The sequence below is a fragment of the Staurois parvus genome, unplaced genomic scaffold, assembly GCF_062004578.1.
Source record: "Staurois parvus isolate SC_StPar_1 unplaced genomic scaffold, SC_StPar_1.0 ptg000082l, whole genome shotgun sequence".
NCBI classification, from domain to species: domain Eukaryota; kingdom Metazoa; phylum Chordata; class Amphibia; order Anura; family Ranidae; genus Staurois; species Staurois parvus.
The window spans coordinates 4,651,385-4,678,043 of NW_028317878.1; positions in this window are offsets into that span (position 1 = coordinate 4,651,385).

Genomic DNA, 26,659 nt, shown 5'->3' on the forward strand with positions numbered 1-26,659 from the left:
GACTAGTGTATGAGATGCATGCTAGCACATTATAACATTGCCTAGTATGAGATGCACGCTAGCACATTATAACATTGACTAGTATGAGATGCACGCTAGCACATTATAACATTGACTAGTATGAGATGCACGCTAGCACATTATAACATTGACTAGTATGAGATGCACGCTAGCACATTATAACATTGCCTAGTATGAGATGCACGCTAGCACATTATAACATTGACTAGTATGAGATGCACGCTAGCACATTATAACATTGACTAGTATGAGATGCACGCTAGCACATTATAACATTGTCTAGTGTATGAGATGCACGCTAGCACATTATAACATTGACTAGTATGAGATGCACGCTAGCACATTATAACATTGACTAGTATGAGATGCACGCTAGCACATTATAACATTGACTAGTATTAGATGCACGCTAGCACATTATGACATTGAATAGTATGAGATGCACGCTAGCACATTATAACATTGTCTAGTGTATGAGATGCGAACTAGCACATTATAACATTGCCTAGTATGAGATGCACGCTAGCACATTATAACATTGACTAGTATGAGATGCACGCTAGCACATTATAACATTGACTAGTATGAGATGCACGCTAGCACATTATAACATTGACTAGTATGAGATGCACGCTAGCACATTATAACATTGTCTAGTGTATGAGATGGATGCTAGCACATTATAACATTGCCTAGTATGAGATGCACGCTAGCACATTATAACATTGCCTATAATGAGATGCATACTAGCACATTATAACATTGCCTATAATGAGATGCATACTAGCACATTATAACATTGCCTTGCAGGGGGAAACCTTTTTCTCTTTTGTCACTTTACTACCGCTTTAAATCAGAAGGCATTTTCAACCTTCCTAAATGCACCTTGCATTTTTCACAGGCAAGATATGCCTTGATCCTGTAGTTTCATGGTGTCACTTGTTGCTCTGTATGTACAGCCTATAGTAGAATAAATCTTCACATTCCAGTGTCAGAAGCTTCTGTTTTTGTTCAAACATGAAGCAGGCAGCAGTGCACTGCACAGGTTAATGCCTTTGTCTGTAGTGTGAGAACTGACACTTCCTGTGAAGAAACTACACATCTGACAATCCCTGGGTCTCTCTGTTAAGTGCACTGCAGGTGAGAGCTTGTTAGTAATTAGATCCAACACAGACCAAGCAGGTGGAGCAATTAACTGAAAGACCACTAGGCAGTCTTTGAAAACATTAGTACTCCCAGATTTGTGATGCAACACAGAGGAAATTGTGAGGCTTGGATTGTTACCTGGAGTAAGAAGTTTCCTGTCCCTTTAGTGAATAGGGACAAACTCGGTGGATAAATACATTGACATATGGAAACTGATCAGTCATGACACTACAAACTGCAGCTACAGCATGTGACCCCATCATCAAGGTAAGGCAAACAAATAACTAGACGTGCATTTTGTTTCGTAACGATTTTCGAATGACAATTTGATTTTCTGAGATTTGGATGTATACGAACCTCCGAATGGACATAGTAACAAATGTCAATGAATCAAAAAAAAAGTTACCGTATATACTCGAGTATAAGCCGAGTTTTTCAGCACATTTTTTGTGCTGAAAAACGGCCCCCTCGGCTTATACTCGAGTCAACGTCTGCAGATGTCTAGCAGGGGGCGCTGCTTCTAAAGCCAGTGCTTCTCAAATAGTGGGGCACGCCCTCCGTCAAGGGGGGCACGTACAGGGGTGGGCAGAGGGCTGCTGTCTCTTACCTGGCTCCCACGATGATCCATCCAGGAAGCGCTGCTCCTTCCGTCACTCCGGCCACTCCCCCACTCCTGCCGCTCGGCTCCGCCTCCTCACCGGTGATTGTCCGCCAGAACTGTAGCTCAGGAAAGGTACACAGGCGGCCAATCACGGGCGAGCAGGCGGAGCCGAGCGGACCCACGAAAATCGAGTGAGGGAAAAGCCGGTAAGTGTGCAGTGCAGAGGTGCTGCTGCAACCACATATGCTGGCTGCAGCAGCACCATACTGCAACAGGGGTCAGCAAGTGTCATTGGTGTCAGTGGGAGGAATAGTGCCGCATCATTGGTGTCACTGATACTAATGATGGGGCATTATTCCTCCCACTGACACCAACGATGGGGCACTATTCCTCCCACTGACACCAATGATGGGGCACTATTCCTCCCACTGATACGAATGATGGGGCATTATTCCTCCCACTGACACCAACGATGGGGCACTATTCCTCCCAGTGATACCAATGATGGGGCACTATTCCTCCCAGTGATACCAATGATGGGGCACTATTCCTCCCAGTGATACCAATGATGGGGCACTATTCCTCCCACTGACACCAATGATGGGGCACTATTCCTCCCACTGATACCAATGATGGGGCACTATTCCTCCCACTGACACCAATGATGGGGCACTATTCCTCCCACTGATACCAATGATGGGGCACTATTCCTCCCACTGACACCAATGATGGGGCACTATTCCTCCCACTGATACCAATGATGGGGCACTATTCCTCCCACTGACACCAATGATGGGGCACTATTCCTCCCACTGATACTAATGATGGGGCTTATACTCGAGTCAATAGTTTTTCCCAGTTTTTTGTGGTAAAATTAGGTACCTCGGCTTATATTCGGGTCGGCTTATACTCGAGTATATATGGTATAATGAAATTAACCAATGCATTTGTTTTATTCAGATGACGTCACATAATGCAAAAGTTGCTTGGCTCCACAGGGATATTAATTACATTTTCAAGCTTGTTTGATAATTTGGATTCAAGTAAATTTGTGATTTAAATTGAATTTGTAATTGTCACAGTCAGTTCAGTTCCACAGTCTAATGCAATGTTTAAGCTGGCCATACATTATACACAGGCAGGCCCTGGCACTACATAAAGCAGTTGAAGGTAGATCTAAAAGAAATTGAATAAGAAAATTGTACTATCATACAAGGATTCAAAGATGTATTTGAGCACTTTTATAACATCGTGAGTTCAGCCAAATGTTACCTTGCTTACACAAGATGGGAAGAACGGCAGGTCTAGACAAAGGGTGTGACTTTTCAAGGTAAGAAGCAGGTGAATGGTTGCTGGACAGCAGGGAGGTCCAAGCAATTATTCACCCGCCCTTTGTCCAGATCTGCTGTGCTTCCCATCTTGTATTTATTATTACTGTTATTATTATTATTATACAGGATTTATATAGCGCCAACAGTTTACGCAGAGCTTTACAATGTAAGGGCAGACAGTACAATTACAATACAAATATTCAATATTGATGTAGCGCTGTGATAACTAAATTTCAAATCAATAACGATTAACCATAGTAGCTGTATCACTTAACAATAGAGTGGGTTTCAACCGTGAGAAAACAGTGTATTCTGTGTCAAACAGCCCGCACAATCTTGACACACAGTGATTCCCTCTATAACATATAAGTCGCTATTTATAGATGGTAAAGACAAAAAATTACAGTCCACAGTATCCAGTGTAGATGTATAAACACGCTTTTTAGAGGACACACATGCTCCTGTGCTCGTGCAAAGTGGTAGGTGACAATTCTTATATGGCTATCATGCCCGCTCACCTTCCCCCTGCGACCCACAGGGGCCAAATAGCCTTACGGGTCACACCTTGACCCTATGCGTTTTCTCCAGGTGCAAGATACTCTTCACTCTCCAATGCTCTCTCCTTCACCATCTGCTATTCCCCCTGAATAGGTACCGCTGTGCATGTACTTAAAAACTCATGGGATGGTGGCAGTCATGAAACAAAAACACAAAGATCCTCCATAGTGCAAAACTGTATATCACATTTATTCTGTTTAAAACCGCCAAGTTGCAACTCACATTTCAGCAGACGAAATATCACTTGTAACACCTCTCATGGGTGTACTGAGGCACTCTGGTGTAGCAAAATGGCGCCAACCCGGAAGTGCATCACCACGTCACTACGTCACATCTACGCGTTACGCCACGCCCCTCGTAGCTTCGTCAGGATAGTGTCATGGTCATTTCCCCTGGTATTTATAAAGGGATCTTGTTGTTCATTGGTTGAAAATTATGTCAGTCATCGCGGCCATTTTGTTGAAGTCGCGATATTGTAGGACATTGTACCGCGGCCATTTTTTCATAGTCACACATTACTATACTAATATTACCAACTCTATTTTCCTGATCCACTGCCGCAATACAATATAACTGGTAAATGTAATAACCACTAAGATATTATTTATTATATTTATACCAGTAAATTGTCCATATTATGGTCATATATAACCAATACCAATATCTCTATTAATAATATATTTCTCCATCTGCTCTTTAAATTAGTATGTGATGCTGATATTCCTTGATAATAGACCAAATGTATACTGTATGTCATAAAAGGTTAAAAAAATATATGTAATATATATTAAAAAATATATGAAATGACAAATTTATTAATATAAAATGTACTTTGTGTATAGATAAAAATGGGATTATGTCTCTATGTTAAAACCGCATGAACAACGCATGGCGGTAAGGTCAGAAAAAACCGAGTTACCAGACTGGCACAGTACACTCATGGGGGATGTACTTATCTACATATATCAATACAAAATAAAATAATTAAAAGTCACTAATGAAACAGTTAAGATCAAATTCAACATTTAACCCTTTGGGGGCTTGGGTTTGTAAAACATATATCCACTTTGACTCCATTCTACTTAATGTACGGATCTTGTGGCTCCCACGCCAATGTTTTCTGTATCTTTCTATGCCCCAAAATTGTAATTCTGATGGATCTTTATTGTGGCATATTGCAAAGTGTTTAGATACACTGTGTTTAGGGAAGCCCTTTTTTATGTTCTGAACATGTTCCCTTATCCGCTTCCAAAGTGGTCTTTTGGTGCATCCAATGTACTGAAATCCACATTTGCACTGTAACCCGTATACAACCCCTTCCGTTCTACATGTTATGAAGTCTTTAATTTTGAATTCTTCTCCACTGGTCATTGATTTAAAAGTAGACCTCTTCTTATTCAGCCCTTTTATAGCTTTACATGCATAACATTTTTTGCAAGGATAAAATCCATTTACATCTAGAAACGTGACCTTTTTATTTTTGGTAGGTGGATTTACTATATTTTTCACTACTTTGTCTCCTACAGTTGGTGCCTTTCTATATATGAACTTTGGTTGCTGTGATATTATTTTATTTAGTGTATGATCCGTTTTTAAAATTGGCCAATGCCTCCTAAAAATTTGCTCCACTTTCCTATATTGACTATTAAAATCCAAGATCAACATGGGTTCATCCATAAAGTTCCGATCTTTAACTTTATCCTTCAATAGTATCTGCCTATCCATATTATACACCTCCCTACTTTGGGCTTTAATTCGTTCCTCTTTGTATCCTTTCAATGTAAACCTTTTTTCCATGATTTTAACCTGTTGTTGGTAATCTTCTTTATGTGTGCAGTTGCGTCTCAACCTAATAAACTGACCCTTAGGTATATTCAAAAGCCAGGGTGGGTAGTGAAAACTGTCCAAAGGTATGTACCCATTACGGTCCACTTCTTTATAAAAATTCCGTGTATAGATATTTAATTCCTTGATTGAAATTTCTAAATCCAAATAATGGATAATTTCTACATTGTGGATCCACGTAAATCTAATATTTTTATTGTTATTATTGAGTGTATCTAAGAATTTCAATAGATCAGGTTCATTTCCTTCCCATATCATAAAGATATCGTCTATATATCTTTTGTAGACTATCAGTTGTGTAGGGAGTTGTCTGTATATACTCTCTTGCTCCCATTGGGCCATAAATAAGTTAGCCACACTGGGGGCAAACCTTGCCCCCATGGCTACTCCTTTAGTCTGTTTATAGAACTTGTCACCATGCCAAAAATAGTTGTGTGTTAAACAATACTGTAAGGCTTCTAGAATATATTTCCGTTGTTTCCACGTCATTTGACTATATTCTCTAAGGCCCCAGCTCACCGCTGATAGTGCCTCCTCATGATCAATAATTGTATATAAAGACGAAACATCTCCACTTACTAATATTCTATTCTGCCCTTGTTCTAATCTATCCAAGGTTTGAACTAGCGGCAACAGTTTACGCAGAGCTTTACAATGTAAGGGCAGACAGTACAATTACAATACAAATTAATAGAGGGGGATTCAGAGGGCCCTGCTCGTTGGAGCTTACAATCTAAGAATGAATAAGGTAGGGCAGTGTGCGGAGGAGAGAGGAAGTGAGGAGAGCTACGATGCTTTGAAAGGGACAGACCTGCCATTCCTCCCATGTTATGCCCTTCCTTGAGGATGATAGCGGCATTGGTGGGTAGGCGAGCCAGAGGTGGGGAGAGGACACTCAGGCAACTATTTGGGAAGTCTTCAGTCTAGTTAGGACTGTCACTGGGTCCAGATCTGGACCATGGTCCACCATTTAGTGGAGTCTGCTGTAGAAGAAACATGTACAGTATATACTTACCTATTCTCAGGCCGCTCTGGTCTGGTCACATAATAGGTTCTCCTCTGTTAGCTAGCAGTGGCTTCAGGGGGTAGGAGGTTGCACAGACAAGGGATGGCCCATAGTTACGTGAACAAAGACACAAGTCCATCTAGTTCAACCAAAAAAAGGAAAAAAAATATACAATCCTATATATGCAATCCTATACCCACAGTTGATCCAGAGGAAGGCAAAAAAAACCAATAAGTCCTCATGCACACTGGACATTTTAACAGCGGCTGTTTTTGACTTTTGACACTTTTTTCTACAGTTAGTAAACCCCCCAGCATGTTATCATATGTATCCATGCACACATAGACTGTAATCAACTTTTTTGGCTGGAAAAAAAACCCAGGACTAGTGGGTTTCTAGAGGAGTTTTTTAGCTGTAAAAACGTTCCAACGCTGAAAAATGTGGCAAAACCATGGTAAAACGCCGCAAATGTAATCTTTCCTCATAGCTGAGCTTCTCTATACCTCTTATCAGTTTGGTTGCCCTTTTCTTCACTTTCTCTAGTTCCCTAATATCCTCTTTGTGAATTGATGCCCAAAACTGAACTGCAAATTCCAGATGAGGTGTTACTAATGATTTGTACAGGGGTAATATGATATCTCTCTCTCTGGAGTCTATAGCTCTCTTAATATAAGAAAGGATTTTTCTCACTTTGGAAACCGCAGCTTGGCATTGCATGCCATTATTAAGCTTGTGATCTACCAGAACTCCCAGATCCTTCACCACCATTGATTCCCCCAATTGTACCCCCCCCCAGTATGTATGATGCATGTATATTCTTAGCCCCCAAGTGCATAACCTTACATTTATCAACATTAAACCTCAATTGCCACATAGTTGCCCAATTACACAGTGCATTGTAAGTGCAGTTCAGTGTGAGGACATTATTTCACTGCATAGCTTGGTGTCATCTGCAAACACTGAAATAGTACTTTTAATCCCAGATCCTACTGTATATAATTTATAAATAGATTAAAACGTAAGGGGCCCAACCAGGGGTGGGCTGACAACTCATGGGGCCCCTGAGCAATAGGGGATCATGGGGCCCCTGTGTCCGCCCCTGTGTCCTTGCCCAAATTCAAAAAAGCCTATGAAAAAGGTACCAGGGGCATCTCACGGGGCCCCCTACTGACCCCAGGCCCTCAGGCAGTGCCCGAGTTTCCAAATGGTCAGTTCGCCCCTGGGCCCAGCACTGAACCTTGGGGTACACCACTGACAACCCTAGACCATTCAGAGTATGAATCATTAATGACTGGTCTCTGAATGTGGTCTTTTAGCCAGTTTTCTATCCATGTGCAAACTGATTTTTCCAAGCCCGTAGACTTTACCTTACATGTTAGCCATGTGCAAAATCCAAGTATACCACGTCCACAGCCACTCTTTTGTTTAAGGTTTTGCTCATCTCCTCATAAAACGAAATCAAATTTATTTGACAACTTCTGTCTTTCATGAATCCATGCTGTCTGTTACTTAAAATATTTTTTCCTAACAAGAACTCATCTATGTAGTCTTTTATTAAACTCTCCAGTATCTTCCCGACAATAGCAGTTTAACTAACAGGTCCGTAGTTACTTGGTAAAGACTTTGAACCCTTTTTAAATATAGGCACCACATTGGCCTTAAGCCATTATTAGAAATAATGACTTTTAAATGACAGAGCTCAATTATTGTAGGACCCGTGGGTGTATGCCATCTGGTCCAGGTGCTTTATTCACCTTTATTCTGTTTAAATATTTATTGGCCACATCAATTTTGAGCCATTGTGGATCATTTGGGGCTGTGTCAATCATCCCCATTATGGACATGAGCTCCCCCATGCTCCTTTGTATACACAGAAGTGAAAAACGTATTTAATAAATTAGCTTTCTCTTTGTCCCCAGTCACCCACTGTAGATTATTTTGTAAAGTGCCTACATGCTCGAACTGGACCTTTTTACTATCAATATACAGTATTTGAAACATTTTTGGGTGTTTGTTCTACTTTCTTTTGCAATCTATCGTTCACTTTTCATTTTTGCATCCTTGATTTCCTTTTTGCATATTCTGTTACATTCTTTGTAACATTTGAACAATGATAGGATTCCTTCATTTTTACATTTTTTAAAAGCTCTTTTCCTATTTTTTTTTTAGCTTTTTTAACTTTGGACGTGAGCCTCATAGGTTTTATTTGTAGCCTTTTATGCTTATTGCCCATGGGAATGTATTTTGCAATGGATTCACATACAGTCGTTTTGAACAATTTCCATTTCTGTTCTGTGTTCTTCGATGCCAATATTCCCTCCCAATCTAAGTCTTAGAGAGCATCCCTCATCCTTGGAAAAGTTAAATGTTTTTATTTTTCAAGTATGTGTTTGATGTTCACAGCTAACATTATATTAAATCATGTTATGGTAACTGCTAACCAGATGTTCTTTTATATGAACATTAGTAATAAGCTCTGCATTTGAGATTACCAGGTCCATCAGAGCATCATTCCTAGTAGGGGCCTCTATGAACTGTACCATAAAATTGTCTTGTAATAGGTTTATAAATGTTTGCCCTTTAACTGTTCCAGCAGTGCCAATACTCCAATTAATATCAGGGTAGTTAAAGTCCCCTATTATTATCACTGTCTCAGCCCTTGCAGCCCTTTCCATCTGTACAAGGAGCTGAGTCTCCACCTCCTCATTAACACTTGATGGCCTGTAATAAACTCCAATGCTTAAAGTGATTATAAAGGCTTACATTTAAAAAAAAAATAACAAAAATGTTATGCTTACCTGCTGTGCGCCATGGTTTTGCACAGAGCAGCCCAGATTCTCCTTTTCTCGGGTCCCCCTCTGGCACTCCTGGCCCCTCCCTTCTGTTGGGTCCGAGCTTGCGCACTCCCCAGCTGCTTCTCCATGTGTCCATTCATATACAGAGCCATGGCTCAGCCCTGCCCCCTCTCTCTTCTCATTGGCTCACTGGCTGTGATTGACAGCAGTAGCAGCCAACAGCTCTGGAACCTACTCACATCTGTCACAGCGGTATGCATCCTGGAGCTGTTGCACCATTTTTGCATACATATGTGCATACTGCGCACTGAGCAAAACCTTCAACCTTGCTGGCACCTATTATCCCGTTACAATATAATTACTTTTAGGAAATGTAAGATGTTACTTACAGGTCAGAAGACTCCTGTCTTAAAATAGAAGTGTGGGTTTCCTTTTTTTTTTAAATCATTACCTAGATGTATCAGCATCAGTTTGATGCTGCATCTGTACCCTGCAGGCTCTAAGTGTGAGAAAAAACGCTCTGAGAAGAGAGTGGTGACTATCAGACTGAGAGGCTAAGCCAGGTGCAGCTTCAGACTCTGGGGTGATCCCAACTTTAAAGTCGGGATCTTTCCCCAACCTGCACCGGCAGAGTGATGTCAGCTGACAGCGGGCTTCAGCCTGCTGTCAGCTGAAAACGGGTCAAAGGAGTGCAGAACGAACTTCCACAGAAGTACAGCCAAAAGAGCTTTGGCTGTACGTCTCCTTTAACTCCTGTTTTCAACTCTTGGTTTTTAACTGTAGCATCCTCCAAGGTAGCAATGGGGAGCTAGATTCTAATGATTAGACAGGGGCTGAGCAGCAGCCCAGGTGTAATAGCCAGACTGAGGTCTAATTGTGGTCATGGCTGAGAGGCTCTACAGGCCAGCCCTTCTAGAAATTCCTCTGCTCTAGAGCTTTGGAGGAGGTTCTAGAGGCATTGGGTGGATCGGAGGAGTGGCTGGCTGCACTCTTGAGGGACCTCAAGCAATCCACAACAGAAGGCTTGGCAAGGGGCTGTAACACCCTTAAAAATGTTGGAGCCTGCTCAGTAGCAGGAAAGGAGGGTTAGAGGAAGACATGTGGGTGAAAGGTGAAAGTGAGGCTGAGGTGCAGGAGCCTGTGAGAGAGCCCAGGCTGGAAGGGGCTTACCTCCAGGGACCCTGAAGGGAAGAAAGTTGTGGACTGCACTGGTGCCCTGAGAGAGGACCACCTGGTGGCAGAGACGGAGCAGCCCAGCTGATAGGCCTGATAGCAGCCACCTACCCAACAGCAGCAAAGGAGAAGGACTCAGTGAGTACACCCCCTGGGCCAGAAAGGGGAGAGAGCATTTTGGGTGGGGAACCTGACTAGCTCTATACCCAGGACTGTTACATTTCAAGTGGCAGCGTGGATTCCCTTGCTCAGGGATTCCTCCAGATAGCTGGATAAAAAAAGAGGATTAATCTGGGGTCTGGTTTGGTACACCACGAGAGGCTGGAGAGCTTTCCTAGAAGATGATTTATGTGTAAAGACTTGTAATATAGTTCAGGAAGTTTTGTCCTCAGTTGCCATTGCCTTTGGGCATCCCATACACCCCTTACCCCATCCAAGTTCTTTATCTCCAATAAAACTTCAAAACAAAGCTCAAGAACTGGTTTTCTATCTCCTGAAGCAAGTCTGAATGGAAAATGTGTGATGCCTGGCTGTGCAGGACTATGGGGGACCCAATTCAGCAGTTCCTAAGGGGCTAGTGCTGCATAATTCTCCACTTTTGTTCACAAATTCCACATGCAAGCCACCATCAGGTGTGAGCAAGCTCAAATTTGAATTCTATAGAAACTTACTGTATATACACCTCTGAACATTTAACCACTCCCCTAATTATCAGACTGAATGGGGAAAAAGTACTGTATAAAAAGTGTCAGAAAAAGAGGGAGAAAAAAAGGAAAACTTCTATACACCTGTGATCAATTAACCACTGGCCCTCCAGAGGACTTACCCCCCTTCCTGACCAGGCCATTTTTTGTGATACTGTGCAGTGTTAACTTAACGGACAATTGCGCGGTCATGCAATGCTGCACATAAGTTAAATTCAAGTCATATTTTTCCCTGCATTCTGGATACGTTTTTGCTTACAGTTCACACCACACACAGTTCCGGTGCAGTTTTGATGCAGTTTGTCATGTTCCAGTATGGTTCTGTGCAGAAAAAAAATGCAGCACGTTCTACTTTTTTGTCTGCACCAGAAACTGACTGGAACTGACTGCACTGGTGTGAACCAGGACCATTGGTATACATGGAAAACACTGTGCATTCATTTTTGATGCAGAAAAAAGTGCACTGAACTGCATCTAGTGTGAACTAGCCCTATGGGCACCGGAACACCATGGAACGCATAAAAAATGCAAAGGAATGCACATGTCCCTAATTGAATGGAAGAAAAAGAGAGGGGGAATGCATAAAAAACACACTGGAACACATCAAAAAAGCATCAAAAACACACCGGAACGTGCCAAAAACGCACATGTAAAAACGCATATGGATTGCATCTGGACTGCATTTCTATAGTGTGAACCGGCCCTCATGGCAAACAGGCTGTTCACTTTGCAAAGGGAGTTGCATTTTCAACTGGAATTTTTCCAGGGGCATTGTGAATTTGGTGAAGTTTCACTTTGCAAAGCATAACCAATAACGTGAAAAGAAAATTAAAAGAAGACAGCATTTATGCTTGCACATGATTAGATTATGGAAATCAGCAGAGCTTGATTTCATTCACTAAGCTCTGGGGTAAGTTCCCACATACAGTGCAACTTCCCCTGCAATGATAACAGTATATTAGCCTTTACCCCCTAGTCACATCAAGCCCGACATTGAAATCGCGTGACTTACAGTGAAGCCGCATGATTTCAAAGTCGGGGATATGCTGATTTCAGGTGCAATTCATAAGACATCTGACACAGATGTCTATGCAAATTGCACCAAACATAGTACATGTACTACTTAAAAAACCCTCCCTGGATCCTACCGACCTGAACAACCTTAGACCCATCTCCCTGCTGCCATTTACATCCAAACTCCTAGAGCGCTTAGTTTATAATCGCCTGAGTTCCCACCTCACCGACAACAACCTCCTTGATCCCCTACAGTCTGGCTTCTGCCCCCTACACTCCACCGAAACTGCCTTACTCAAACTCACCAATGACCTACTAACCGCCAAAGCTAATGGCCACTATTCATTGCTCCTACTCCTCAACCTCTCTGCGGCTTTTGACACGGTTGACCGCCCCCTCCTCCTCAAAAAACTACACTTTCTTGGCTTCAGAGACTCCGCTCTCTCCTGGCTCACTTCCTATCTATCACAGCGCTCCTTCAGTGTTACCTATAACGCTGCCACCTCCTCTTCACTCCCCCTCTCTGTTGGGGTCCCTCAAGGTTCTGTCCTCAGGCCCCTTCTTTTCTCCATCTACACCTCCTTCCTTGGCCAATTGATACACTCTCACGGCTTCAACTACCATCTCTATGCTGACGATACACAAATCTATCTCTCTACCCCTCACTTCACCCCTTCAGTTTCCGCCCGTATCACAAGCCTACTGAGCAACATATCGGATTGGATGTCACTCCACTTCCTCAAACTAAATCTTTCCAAAACTGAGCTCCTAGTTTTCCCCCCAGCCCGCGCCCCCCCCCCCCCCCCCCCGACTTCTCCATCAAGACCAACAACACCACCATCAGTCCCTCCCCTGAAGCCAGAGTACTAGGTGTCATCCTACACTCCAATCTGTCCTTCCAGCCCCAGGTCCACTCGGTGACAAACTCATGTAGACTTCACCTCCGCAACATCTACAAAATATGTCCGTTCCTAACCCCGGAAACTACTAAGCAACTCATTCACTCCCTTATTATATCACGCCTTGACTACTGTAACTCCCTCCTCATCGGCTTACCTCACCGCAGGCTATCCCCGATCCAGTCTATCTTGAATGCTGCGGCCAGACTCATCCACCTTACTAACCGCTCCGTATCCGCCACCCCTCTCTGCCAATCCCTCCACTGGCTTCCGATTGCCCAATGGATAAAATTCGAAATACTAACATTGATGTATAAAGCTGTTCATAATACTGCCCCAAACTACATCACCAATCTGGTATCCAAATACCACCCAAAACGTACTCTCCGCTCCTCACAAGACCTCCTACTCTCTAGTTCCCTGGTCTCCTCCTCCCATGCCCGTCTCCAGAACTTCTCCAGGGCTTCCCACATCCTCTGGAACTCCCTACTCCAATCCATCAGACTATCACCTACTCTCCTCACCTTTAGGCGCACTCTGAAAACCTATCTCTTCAGGGAAGCCTACCCCGCCCTCAGCTAATTACTGAACTCCTTCACTCTTCCTACCACTCCATCCCCCACTGCTATTTCCTCTTGTACCACTATCCCCTCCCTCCTAGATTGTAAGCTCCAAGGAGCAGGGCCCTCGAACCCCTCGTGTATCGAATCATATTGTTATTGTACTGTCTCGTGTACTGTCTCCCATTATAATGTTATAATGTACAGCGTTGAGCAAACTGTTGGTGCTATATAAATCCTTTATAATAATAATAATGTACTACTTTATAAATCGATGCGGCTCCGACCAAGTCCGAACCACACCAATTTGACCCCTGTAATTGCGGACAATAGGGTGCAACTTGGCGTATGATTTGCAAGTCGCATGGCATGCAAATTGCATGCCAAGATGCACCCAATGTAACCGGGGGAATTAGTAAATCAACCCCATTGATTCTATGTACCATGATGATAGTCATCAAGCCTACAACAGCTGTATTCAGTTTGAAAGAAAAAATGTATCTGTAATATTAGGCTATATCTGTACTACAAATCAGTTGTTCTGGATAAACAGCTGGCCTGGGGCATAAAGGAATCATTTGCGTGGCTTCACACAATGTCCTAAGATGAGGAGTAAACCCATATATTTTTTAATAACAATAACTCTTAGGCTAATAACACAGGCTAGCTGCACTTGCCACACATGATGTCTAGCTTCCCACCGACGCATTTCGTCATCAGCATGACTTCTTCTAAGGGTCGCCTGTGTAAATTGACTTGGTTCCCAGCATTGCCAGTCTGCCGTTATTCACTGTTATATATGCCTGACAGACAAGCCTTTATGTGATGTTTTTATGTGGAGTGCTTTATGGGATCACACTATGTGGCGCTTTATTTCTTTTTTGTGATACAAGCTACTTTTCATCTGAAACTGACATAGGATTTGCAGAGAGGAGCCGACAGCCAGAGAGCTGCGGTCTGCCTGGGAGAAAGGTCATTTGCTTGAATGCCTTACTTGAGAAAGTTGGGCAGATTTAGTTGGTGAGTGTATGTCCATTCAGTGGTGGGGGGCTGTACTGGGTGATTACAAGGTTGTTCAAGAGCACAGTATGTTTGGAGAATGGGGAAGCATGGGAAGAAGATTGTTTGATGTGGGACTTTGTTTTGATATAAAAAGATACACTGTTTGTTTTACCAGATACATTGTTATAATATTTTGTTCACATTTTATTCCATTGACTAAACACGGTGGAATTGGGAGGATTAGCTTTAACCCTGGTTCACACTGCTGTGACTTCTCATGCTACTTGCTGTGACGTGCGACGCTGAAAGTCACATGAAAAGTCAAAACACATTCATTTCAACGGGTGCCATTTTAATTCCTGAGACTCAAGTCGCAGCAACAAAAAAATAGTTCCTGCACTACTTTCTTGCATCTTCCTTGCAACATGGATGTCATAAAATCACAAAAGAAATGTTTAAATCACAAAAGTCAGTAGGAAGTTTTTTCTTTTTCTTATCTTTGCAACTTCAGCTGCGACTTTAGGATTTAGTAAATTCATTAATATGTGTTACCCTCTGTATTGTTATGATTGGCGAAAGCCAATGCTGCAAAACATCAAAGTTGCTTGAAAGTCGAATTGAAGTCGCATCAAGTCACAAGGAAGTTGCAACGTAACATCACAGTGGAAGTTGCGTGATTTTGGGGTCTTAGCAATGTGAACCGAGCCTCAGAGCTATTATTCTTCGGCGGAATTTTAACGCAGCTGTTAGGTGGGTACATTTATTTGAGCAGTTTTGAGTGTTTTCACAGTATTTAGCAATTTTTTGTTGTGAGAGGGTGATACAATTTAACATTTACTGGATACTTTTTGTTCTAACAAGGCTCTACTGTGCTTCCAAGGGATGTTACAAATTGGAGCATTGCTTCCTAGTATTGGAAGACTGGTGGGACGTGTACAGATAAGCTAGAAAAAAATAATGAGTACTTTCAAGAGTCAGAAAACTCCTTATTATGTATAGATATAAAGGTTAGCTGGGAGATGATAATGAGAGTGTCCAAGTATCAGAAGAGCTCATTAAAGCAAAGAGATATATTCCAATACATTGAAAATCCTATAGCTCCTGAATCCTATCACTACATTTTCTAGGAAATAAAGAGTACAAATCTCCCACTGTTCATGCATACTACATCCACACATTGCCAATGACAGACAAAGGTTACAGTGAGCATAGGTTGTTTCCTCACCATCTGATGCTGGTTGGTGAGACATCTGGACATCTATGGCCAATCTTAGTATTAGTATTGGCATCAACAAGCTGAAATCTGTGGAAAAGCCACACAAGCAATAATGCAGAGCTGAAAAATGTCAGTGGGTAACAGTATGCTTCTCATTTCTTTAACTTAAAGCGGAGTTCCACCTGAAAAAAATAAAATATAACTCAGCAGCTACAAAAACTGTAGCTACTGACTTTTAAAATACAGCCACTTACCTGTCCCTCTGTTCAGCGGTGTCCTCACCATGGCTGGTTTCACCAGCCATCTCCTCTCCCTGGCATTGGCATCTTCAGTGTGGGCACCCGGCTGTGACAGCTTGAGGCTTCACAGCCGGGTGCCCACTGCGCATGCGCGAGAATCGCTTCACTTTGTGAATGGCCCAAAGTCTTCTGAGACCTGTCACGTGTCCCAGAAGACTACGAAGAGGGAGGACAACTTCTGCTTCTGATCGCCTAGGCTATCGCAGCGGAAGTGGGAGCGGGTACCTGTAAAATTTGGGTACCTGCTCCCCAAAAGTGCCAATCCTTAATGGGGAGCAGGGGACAAATGCTTAAAGCGGAGCTTCCTCTTTTGGGTGGAGCTCCACTTTAAAGCTGAACTCCAGGCAAACATCTAATAAACACATGAAAGGAACATGTTTTACCTGTCAGTGGATTTATATCTCTGTCCATTAAGTTTATTTATTACATGTACTTTCAATTTACGCAGCACTGTACATACACACACTGCTCAGAAAAACTAAAGGAACTCTTTGAAAACACATCAGGTCTCAATGGGGAAAAATATCATGCTGGAGATCTATACTGATATGGACTGGGTAATGTGTTAGGGACATAAGGATGCCCCATCGTTTGATGGAAATGTGGAGAGCACAACTCTGACACTTTTCTGGGGGAGGGAGGAGCATGTGCATGGCGCCAAATGGGAGTTCAGTTTAGAGCTCCTGACACCGGCCCCCTCCGTAGTACCGCTGACAGTGGATGGATGACAGGGGAGCTGCAGACAAGGATAATGTGAGTGCGGTCCCCTAGGAGAGAGGAGAGCCCCTGGAGCCTGCCCACGAGCATGTCCTGGAAAACCGAGGGCTGGGGAAGAGGATACATGGCTGAGAGGGAGAGCGGAGATCCCTGGGAGGGGATGGGAGCAGAGAGGACGCCGAACGATCACGTGGCCTGGAGCAGAGGAGCACTGGGACAAGAGAAGTCGGCCGGCGTGTGGGAGTGAATGTGCGTCCTGGCTTCTGTCTCCCAAAGATATCCAAGTAAACCCCTGGCAAAGTGCCGCTATAACAGAGATCCCCCCCCCCCCTTCTTTGGATACACCTGTCACCTGGAGAGGATACTGAGGTCAGCAACCCCAAACCCAAACAAAGAAAAAGAGGAGAAAGAAGAAAGAAGAAAAACCAGGAAAGCTGCCCCACTCGGGAAGAAAAAGGAGCTAAGAATGGTGAGTGAGAGCAGCAGGGAAAACATATAATGTACTGTGTTGATAAATATTAAGCTTATGCTGAAGTGAAAGTGAAGGAACCCTGGGGGGCGGGGGGGTATTGCACCCAGGAGGGACTTTTAAAAAGCCTAAAGAGAAGAAGCGTAAAGAGGTTAAATAACTGAGAAAGAGAAATCCGGAAAATGGATTTGCAGTATACAGAGGATCTACAGGTGAAAGTGGGGGACAGAAGAAAAGGAAAAGAGAGAGGAAAGGGGATAAGAAGAGAAAAGGTTTAAAGGACTTTTTTTTGTGTTCTTTCTTTCCTCTCTTCCGCCCAGCTGACTGAATATTGAGAGGAGGAGAAGAGAAAAATAGAGAGAAAAAAATATAATAATAAAATGAAGAATAAAACGGCAAAGGGATGAGGCTCAAAAGTCTCTCAAACAAGCTCAATTAAAAAATATATACCATCACAGGGAAATAGCACTCCTAAGAGACAAACAGTAATAAATGGTAGTGGTGAGATGGAACATAGTATCGGAGAAAGTTCTAGATTATCCCTGGGAATGGAAAATAGTAGCCAAATTATGGAAGATATGGACATAGAAAGAACAAGGACACGGGAAGATATAGAAGAACAGGAGAAGAGATCCCAACTGCCCACTAAAACCAAAATAGCGGATATGTTTAAAGAATTCGAAAAATCTATAAAATAAGAAATGGGGAAACTACATAAAGATATGGGGCAGATATTGGCAAGAGTGGAAGAAACGGAGGGAAAATTAGACAAACATGCCCAAGCCATATCTATCATGGAGAATAAGTTAACGTATATGAGAAAAGAACAAAGAAATCTGCTATATAAATTGGAAGATCAGGAAAATAGGGACAGAAAATGCAATTTACAAATACAAGGTCTCCCGGAGATATCCCAAGGAGAAGATCTTCAGGAAATAACAAGGACAGTGTTTGATATATTAGAAAGAACTTTAACAGCCCCGTTTGAACTGGATGGCGAAGGGTATGGGGAGGGGGTTAGTAGGTTAAGACTCTGCAATATAGCTGGAGATACATCAGTTTGGAGAAGTATTAGCGAACAAAGGGGAAGGTATGGACATGAGTGGATGAGAGTGGGGATAGAGGAAAAGGACAGGTGGAAAAGGGAATAATGGAAGAAATTCACTTCGTGATTTATAATGTTAATGGTTTGAATAGCCCTGGGAAGAGATTCAGGATATTTAAAGAGATTCAGTCCTCAGTGTTTTTTTTACAGGAGACACATTTGGGGCAAGAAACAAAGGTGAAATTGAATTCCAGATATTACCCATTATGGTTTTATGCAGATTCCCCAATTAGAAGAGCTAAAGGAGTGGCAATAGTTTTTGTGAAAAATATAAGGTTTAACTTGAAGGATAGGTTGGTAGATCCCGAAGGGAGATTTCTGTTTCTGAAGGGAAAGCTACAGGAGATGGATTGTACATTAGCAAATATTTATTGCCCGAATAAAAAACCGGAGGTATTCCTAAAAAATAGTCTGAAAAAATTACTGGATTTCAAAAAAGGCAGTTTAATTGTGGCAGGAGATTTCAACCTTTGTATGGATCCTCAGATAGACACGATGTCTCCTGTGCAGAAAGAGGAAAGTAGATCTCTGAGATCCTTGAAAAAAGTGGTATATCAATGCCAACTTGTAGATATATTGAGAATTAAACATATAAAGGACAGAGATTAAATGTTTTACTCACATGCACATGAGATGTATTCAAGATTGGCTTATATATTGCTCGAACATCGACTCCTTGAGTCCTTGGTCAAAGTAAAAATAGAAGTGATGTCAATATCGGATCATTCACAATGCAGTTATTATGGGGAAAGGAGCAGAAGGGGGGAAATGGTTGGAGGTTAAATGAGACACTTCTTCAGGATCAAGAGACAAATCAGAAAATTAAAAAAGAAATAGAGCAATTCTTTGAAGAGAACGATTCGGGGGAAGTGTCAGTGGCAACGGTGTGGGAGGCTCATAAGGCGTATATTATAGGAATATTGATAGCGGTAGGAGCAAGGAAGAAGAGGGAAAGGAGAGAAAAAATGAATATGCTCCTAGGGGAACTTTGTGAGCTAGAGCAGACACACAAACATAGAGCATCTAAAGAGACTATGCAGAAGGTAACAAATAAAAGAGAATAATTAAATAAGTTCCTGGAAGAAGAGAAAAGTATTTAATAAAATGATAAGTGAGAGATATAGATGGGACGACAGGCCAGGAAAGTATTTCATGAGGGCCCTGAGGAAAAAAAAAAACTAGGAATTACATAGAGAAAATAAGGGATCCTAAAGGATAATTAGTGTATTCAACTAAAGATATAGCTAAAGTGTTTAAAGAATATTATAATAACCTATATAATATTACTCCCCATAGAGCTAGATATAAAGAAGGAGTAGGAAAAACAGAAAAAATACAGGCATACTTAACAAAGGCGGGTTTACCGAAAATAAGTGAGGAACAATTAAAATCTCTTGAAACAGAAATAACGCAGGAAGAAATAGAAATAGCATTAAAAAGTACAACAGCGGGGAAATGTCCAGGACCAGATGGATATACTGTGAGGTATTATAAAAAATATAAAGAACTATTAGTACCTAAATTGAGAATATATATGAATGCATTGGGTGGGGAGATGGAAATGAGGAAGGAATCATTAAAAGCACATGTGGTTCTCATACATAAAGAAGGTAAAGATGATACTCACTGCTCAAGCTATAGACCGATATTCTTATTAAACACAGACACTAAACTTTATGGAAAAGTCTTGGCAAACAGGTTAAAAGAACATATGCCGGAATGGATACATATGGATCCAGTAGGTTTTGTCCCAGGGAGAGAGGGGAGAGACAATGGATTGAGATCTTTGTATCTTATACAAAAAAGTAGGAAAGAAAAAAACCCTGTGGCGGTACTTTTGATTGAGGCTGAAAAAGCTTTTGATAGAGTAGACTGGGGATGTATGATGGATACACTGGAAGAATTGGGGATGGGTCTTAGAATGAGAGAACGGATAAGGAAATTATATAGTCAACCTTCTGCAGCAATCATGGTCAACGGGGAATTATCAGAGTATTTTGGGATGCAAAACGGAACAAGACAGGGTTGCCCTCTGTCACCACTTTTATATGTGTTGTCATTAGAATCTTTATTAGCTACAATAAGGAATAATATAGATATAAAGGGAATTTGGATAAGAGATACAGAGCATAAGGTGGCAGCTTATGCAGATGATATGCTGTTCTATGCGGGAAACCCAAGGATAACATTGCCAATTTTAATAAGAGCATTGAAAGAGTATGGGGAAATATCAAATTTAAAAATCAATCCAACAAAAACAGAGATTTGAATATAAATCTTCTAAATAGTGAGAAAAATAGATTACAGGAGGAATTTCCCTTCGTTTGGCAAGAAAAAGAACTAAAATATTTAGGAACAAAACTAACTATCTTCCAAGAACTTGTATAAATTGAATTACATCCCATTGTTAAATGAGATTAAGGATGAATTTAGGAAATTAGGAGGGGGTGCCCAGTCGTGGATAGGCCGTATAAATTTGATAAAAATGGTGATCGTTCCAAAAATTCTATATAATTTTCAAATGATACCAATTAAACTAAAGAAGTATATTTTAGAACAATTAAAAACATGTTAACAAGATTTATTTGGAGGAATAAACAACCGAGAATAAATTATGAGATTTTAAGTAGAATTAAAGAGAAAGGTGGACTGGGAGTACCAGACTTGAAAAGATATTATAGTTCGGTAATAATGGCAAGAATTTTTGATTGGACACAAAATGCAAAAGGGAAAAGCTGGGTTAAAATAGAAAATACACTAAGTAGTACAAGCTTAAATAGAATCATATGGTTACCGCCGCAATACAGAGGATTAGCAGATAGCACAAGTTTGTTCACATTAAATGTTTTAAGAGTGTGGGACGTTTTACACAAACAGATGGGATGGGAATTTAATTCTTTATTGATGCCTTTAGGGTCCACAGAGTTTTTCCCCCCAGATAAAGAAGGAATCACAGGTAGGTGCACAAAGAAGGAAGATGCCCAATTAAGGGATATAATGGTGGGGAAGGAAATAGGATCACTTAAGGAACTGGAAAAAAAGGGAGAAGTTTTCACAAAAATGGATGAGTGGCGTTATTTTCAATTGAAACACTTTATAGGAAAGCTTCCAAAGCCTTTAAGAATAAGAGAGGAATGGAACCTGTTTGTGCATTTGTTACATACACGGGGAGATGGGAAACACGGAACCTCTAAAATATATAAGATTCTCACTGAAATAAACACTGATATAAGGCCTCCATTTATAGAAAAATGGGAAAAGGATATAGGAATAATATTGGATACGGAAAAACTGAAGAAAATATATAGAATAATACATGGAAATGGAAATGTGCAGGAGGTAGAAATGAATTATAAGTGTTTGGCAATATGCTATATCACACCATGTGTGGCACCTAGATTAAATGGAGATAATTCACATTAATGTTGGCGTGGATGTGGAGGTAGAGGCACAATGTATCATATATGGTGGGAGTGTCCTAAAATCCAAGAGTATTGGGAGAAAATAGTAAGTTTGATTCAAAAAATCTCAGAGGTTGAGGTATTAAAAGACCCAGAGACTTGCCTTTTTCATGGTACCAAGCTTTCAGTCAAAAAATATAAAAAGTCTGGGGTATTGTATTATTTGAACGCAGCAAAAGGATCCATTATGCTCAATCCACAGATCCGATCCATCCTGCGGGGATCGTTGGCTTCCTTTACAACTTACCTTTCCTTGGAGCGGGTCCGGTGTCACCCCGTATAGGTTGCATGCTGATGATCCCCGCAGGATAGTCAGCATGCAACCTATACGACACCAGACCCACTCGACAAAAAGGTAAGTTGTAAAGCAAGCCGACGTTCCCTGCGGGGATCGTCGGCTTCCTTTACAACTTACCTTTTCTTGGAGCGGGTCCGTTGTCACCCCGTATAGGTTGCACGCCGATGATCCCTGCAGGATAGTCAGCATGCAACCTATACGGGATGACACCAGACCCACTCTAAGAAAAGGAAAGTTGTAAAGAAAGCTGACGATTCCTGCAGGGATCGTCGGCTTGCTTTACAACTTACCTTTTTGTCGAGCGGGTCTGGTGTCACCCCGTGTGGTCGGTGTCACCCGGTGTTGACCGCACCTGCCTCGGGACGCCACTGCCAGGCAGGCAGTGCCATGGTTGGGATTCGAACCAACAACCCTACTGCTGCTAGACAAAGTGCTAACCACTGAGATCACACAGCATGATTCCAGTTTCTTTTTTATAATGAAAGTATAACTAAAGGTATTTTGTTGTTGTTGTTGTTTTGGAGTGGAGAAGGACTAGAACACCTGTCAGGTTTTTATTGCTGCCTGTGTTCAAACTAAGGAGATTCACTCTCTCGGTTTGTAATGTTTGATGTTTGTAATGGTTGATGTTATCACCAAAAGTGAAAGGGAAAAAGTATCACAATCGTAAGTCATCTCAAAGACAGGGTGGAACCCGATTTGCTCAGCAGGGGATCTGTCCACTGATGGATCCCCTTCCGTTTTTTTTTTTTCAACAGACTGTATCAGATTGGAGGTAGGTAGGCGTAAACAGACATAAGTTCATTTACACCTGCTGGTCTGTAGGAATACATGGACCATCTGATCAGGTCCTCCTGAAAATCTGACAGGCAGACCTGATCAAATCACCTATGAAAAGAGCAAAAGCGAGGGAAGATCTTACACCAGTACACCAGTCCTAATGACCCTGCTGACAACCAGGGATCCCCACAAAGAGAGAGTGATTTCTTCTTACTTCCTGTTTTGGCTATTTAACCACCTCCCGCCCGCCATATAGTAATATGACGGGCGCAAGGTGGTTCTCTCGTTCTGGGAGGACCTCATATGACGTCCTCCCATTCTCACTGCGCATGCGCGGCTCAGGGAGCGCGCGGTGCGGCGAACGGCAGTGCGCGGTGCGGCGAACGGCAGTCCCTCGGACACAGCAGATCACCGATCACGGAAAGAGCCGAAGATGTCGGCTCGGTCATGTGATCAGCTGTGTCCATTCACAGCTCTTCACATGTAAACAGGGAAATGCCAGTTATCTGCATTTCTCTCCTCTCGAGCTGTCACGCTGATAGAGGAGAGGACAGCCGGTAATCGGCATTCCGTGGAGGGGACATGTACACTGATCATCAGGGCACTGATGATCAGTGTGCCCTGATGATCAGTGTAGCCCCAGCAGTGCCACCTTTCAGTGTCCATCAGTGCCTTATGTCAGTGCTCATCAGTGCCTCATGCCAGTGCCCATCAGTGCCACATCAGTGCCACATATCAGTGCCTACCAGTGCACATCAATGCCACATAGCAGTGCCCCTCTGAGCTGCCTTTCAGTGTCACCCATCAGTGCCAGTCAGTGCCACCTATCAATGCCAATCAGTGCCACCTATCAGTGCTGCCAATCAGTGCAGCCTATCAGTGCCAGTCAGTGCCGCCTATCAGTGCCAGTCGGTGCTGCCTATCAGTGCTGCCTATCAGTGCCTGTTAGTGCCACCTAACAGTGCTAGTCAGTGCCGCCTAACAGTGCCAGTCAGTGCCTCCTATCAGTGCTGCCTATCAGTGCCATATATCAGTGCCATGTATCAGTGATGCCTTTCAGTGCCCATCAGTGATGCCTGTCAATGCCCATCAGTGCCACCTACCAGTGCCTCCTCATCAGTGCCCATCAGTGCCACCTATCAGTGTCCATCAGTGCAGGCTATCAGTGCCCATCAGTGCAGCCTCATTAGCGCACATCAGTGAAGGAGAAAAATCACTTATTTACAAAAATTTATAACAAAAACTAAGAAAAAAATTTTCAAAATTTTCAGTGGTTTTTGGTTTGTTTAAGAAAAAATAAAAAACCCAGAGGTGATTAAATACCACCAAAATAAAGCTCTATCTTTCAAAAAAAAAGATAAAAATTTCATATGGGTACAGTGTTGTTTGACAGCGCAATTGTCATTCAAAGTGTGACAGCGCTGAAAGCTAAAAATTGGCCTGGGCAGGAAGGGGGTATAAGTGTCCTGTAGGCTAGTGGTTACAAATTTATTTAAAGCGGACTTTCACCCTTCCAGTGAATTCTCCTCCTCTCCATCCTGCCCCTCCACAGCACCAATATCAGGTCTTTTTTTTGTTTTACTTAGTTATTTTTTTTTTGGCTTATGAGGCTCGGAATGCTCCCCATCTTCTGGAATTTTCCTACGTGCAGTCCCATTCAGTAAGGAGGAGAAGGCGGGCCTGCTGGCGCCTGCAGCCGGGAAGAGCCAGCAGCTATCAGGAGGCAACATGGTGGTGCTGGACCTGCACAGCAGCTGCAGAGAGAATCCCAATAGGTCAACACTGGATCCGCTGGCTAGGTGAGTATCCTTACTGTGCAGAACACAGTATCAGGCAAGCAGGGAAATTTTTTTTAGAGGGGAGTGATTTATTAAAGAATACAGAGCTGCATTAATTTGCGTCTTTTATATCTGCCTGAACATATTTCTCCTGTTTGCATGCAAGCTTAAACCATATATAGGTACATAGTTAGTCTGGCTGAAAAAAGACAAAAGTCCATCCAGTTCAACGATAAAAAAAAAAAAAAGCACGATCCAATTTGTTCCTGCAGGAAAAAAAATTCCTTCTTGATCCCCCGAGAGGCAATCGGATATTCCTTGGATCAACTTTACCTATAAATGTTAGTATCCAGTTATATTCTGTGTATCTAGGAAAGAATCCAAAAGAAGTTACAATTATTCTATTATGAAAGGTCTGGCAACAAACATTTGAAGTCCTAGGTAATTGATTAACTCCTTCACGCCTATCCCGGCGTCCCTTTACCTGGACTATTACAGCCTCTGGGGGGGGGGGGGGACTTGAAAATCTACCTAATTATGTGACCACTGTGATTGGCTGTCACAGAGCTCACCTGATTGGGAGCTCGTCCCGCCAGTTCCCTATCATTAGAAGAGACCAAGTGCTGTCCTTGACAGCTCAGTCCTTGTACTGGTAGTGCACAGTGTGCACAGAAACCTCTGCAGCCCGTAGAAGCGTATGTGCGGCATGTAGGCATTTAAGTCCACTCACTTTGCCACTGCATATATTATGTGGATGGCAACAGTTTAAGTGGCCTATAATGAAATCCTGCCCTGGACATTTTTAACTACCTTGGGTGAGGCAAACCTTGATGTTAATATTTCTGGTATTATGCATACGATGCATACCATTTCTTTAAATAACAATGCTAATCGCTAAATTCTCTTTTCTGTATATATTTTCCTAAAAACCAAAACGCTTTGAAATGCACACATCAATGGCGTTGAAAACAAACACTCCGGGAACGCAATGTGCTCATCAGCTGGCATGTGAAAATAGGAGGAGGGGGTGTAGGGAGGGAGCGTTTGCTGAAACAGAAGCCATGGTTCTATTTGAATATCAGGCTCTGCCACACTCTGGGCTCGTCTGACAACTTCATTACCTCCGCATATAAAATGACTGCAGGGTAATGCAAATGGCTTTCCGTCACACTTGTGCATTCTGCAGTCAGGCAGAGGGCATCCGGAGACACTGTTGTGAGGGAGACAGCTTTTGTCCAATTTAATAAGATATCTTCAAGCAATAGTCCGCCCACTCTGCATTTGTTATGGGGCCCAGTGACCTAGCCTTTCAGAAATTTTAAGGGGTTGATGTCTTCGTCTTGACCTCAGCTGTCAGTCACCAATGAGAAAAAAATACGGGAGGTAATGTTGAGGCCTTTGCCTATCTGTGGAGAATTTCTAATGAATGTTGGGGAAATTTCACATTACTTGACAAGGTGATCTAATTAATATTATAGAAATGCCAACAGAATATCATTCGGCAGATTGGATTTATCACCTTGAAACGATGTATTACCGTCACTAACAGAACCAGCCTCTCCCCTGACAATGATTAAATTAGACATAAGCATCAATATGTGTTACTCACTGGGAACACAGAAGATCTCACAATTCCTTCTCAGTTTGTCAAATAATTTGGGGAAATGTTAGTATAATGCTGTTCAGAGCCTGAGTCTAAGAGCAATTAAGCAAATCTTGGAAAGCATTTTTACAGGTGATTAATTAGTATGTCCACAGGGGTAGATGTGTGTGTGTGTGCGGGTGTACATGTGCATGTGGTGGCAGTATGATGATGTACTATCTCTGGTCAAGAAAGACTAATATTTAAATTTTTCTTTTTATATACATAATACAGCAAAT